The following is a 1,380-nucleotide window of genomic DNA, read 5'->3' as shown; positions in this document are numbered from 1 at the left end:
CCGTGCGGTCGGGTCCCGCGGTGGGCGAGGCGGGGTCTCCGCGAGGGGCGTGCTCAGCCCGTCCGCCCCGGAGGAGCCCCGCACTGACCTGGTGGCCGGGGTCACCTCGGAACCAGGGCGCAGTCCGCGTCCTCGGGGGCGCGGGCGGGAGGTCTAGATGGGTCCTCCGCGCTTCGTGCCTTCCTCCTGGGTTCGCCCACACGAAGGGGTTCGCTGCCCGGAGGCTGGGGGGGGCCGGTGCCTCCGGGGGCCACCTCATGACCGGGCGGCCACGGGGGGCTGGCACGGCTCCCTCGAGCAGGTTCCGCAGCTCTGTCACCCGCGGGCTTCGCGAGCTGTCGGCGCTTCCTCCCCAAGTCGGCTTGATTTCATCACTTGACTCACTTCGGCGCAGCTAGTGGTTTCCGTTTCTGCAAGAGCGCGCTCCGGTCGGGGCGCCTCACGTCCAAAGGAGGAGCCTTCCTCTTCCAAAGAGGAGCCTCTGGTATTTGGCAGAGCCTCGCTAATTTGGGGCGCACCACCCCGCCCTGGATGGCTACCGAAACACAAACCGATTCCCAGAGGCGAGGGAGAAGCAGCGACAATAGAGAGAAACGCGCCTTCCTTGTTTGGAGAGACTGTGGTTTCCTGGAGAGGGCTTGCGTCTGCTGTAGGTTTGCTGAGAAGCTCCACATCTACAGTATGGGGCAGGGGAGAATGCAGGCTCCAGGCAGAGGGTGGGTTCTGCTGTTGTTTTTAAGCAAAAATAAATAAATAAATGTCAACGGTATTTTTTTCCCTTTTATGGTTTTTACAACTTTCTGTTTCAACCACCCTTATGCTGTTATGACAAACATTGACATGCCCGAAACCAGGACTTAGCATGACCTTTGCACCAACCTATGAACTCATTCATTTATTTGACTGTATCTTCAATATATATAGGAATGGAAATAGAGAAATAGCTGTAAACGTTTTAGTGACATGCTTACTAGTAGATATAAGGTGACAAGTTTTTCTATAAAGTTTAGCTGTGGCCTTCCCCCTGGCATTTTGACACATACTTTTATGGTTCTTATTTATTGGTAGATTCGTGTTATGCATGACCTAAGAATAAGGTTTTGAAATACCGGTTAGTATAGTATCAACAGGTGTAGCTTTAGAACTTGCCTAATCTGACATTGATTTTAGCATCCATTTTGCTATTTTATACCACACCTATGAATTAGATTTAAAACTTTAGTTAGTTGTTTGTTTTGTATATTATGGTTACTTTGTAACCATCAAGGAAACTTTGTGTTGTGACCTTTTAATAGCAGTACCTACAAGCAATTTTTAAGCTCTCTCTCTCTCTCTTCCCCCCAAAAGAGTTCTCTTTGGGAACTACTTATGTATTTATGA

General features: G+C 50.7%; 1 protein-coding gene across 1 annotated transcript in view; it reads right to left on the bottom strand.

Annotated features, from left to right (window-relative positions):
* GALNT3 (polypeptide N-acetylgalactosaminyltransferase 3) overlaps nt 1-557 on the bottom strand; it is a 53,922-nt gene extending 53,365 nt beyond the window's left edge. Inside the window, exon 1 of the mRNA XM_006083184.3 lies at nt 89-557. The gene's annotated coding sequence lies outside the window, so the exon portion shown is untranslated. The remainder of the gene's footprint in view (nt 1-88) is intronic.
* Nucleotides 558-1,380: the final 823 nt, after the last annotated feature.

This window comes from Myotis lucifugus, unplaced genomic scaffold (genome assembly GCF_000147115.1).
Source record: "Myotis lucifugus unplaced genomic scaffold, Myoluc2.0 scaffold_5, whole genome shotgun sequence".
In the NCBI taxonomy this organism is placed as follows: Eukaryota; Metazoa; Chordata; class Mammalia; order Chiroptera; family Vespertilionidae; genus Myotis; species Myotis lucifugus.
This window is presented reverse-complemented; position numbering and strand designations above follow the sequence as displayed.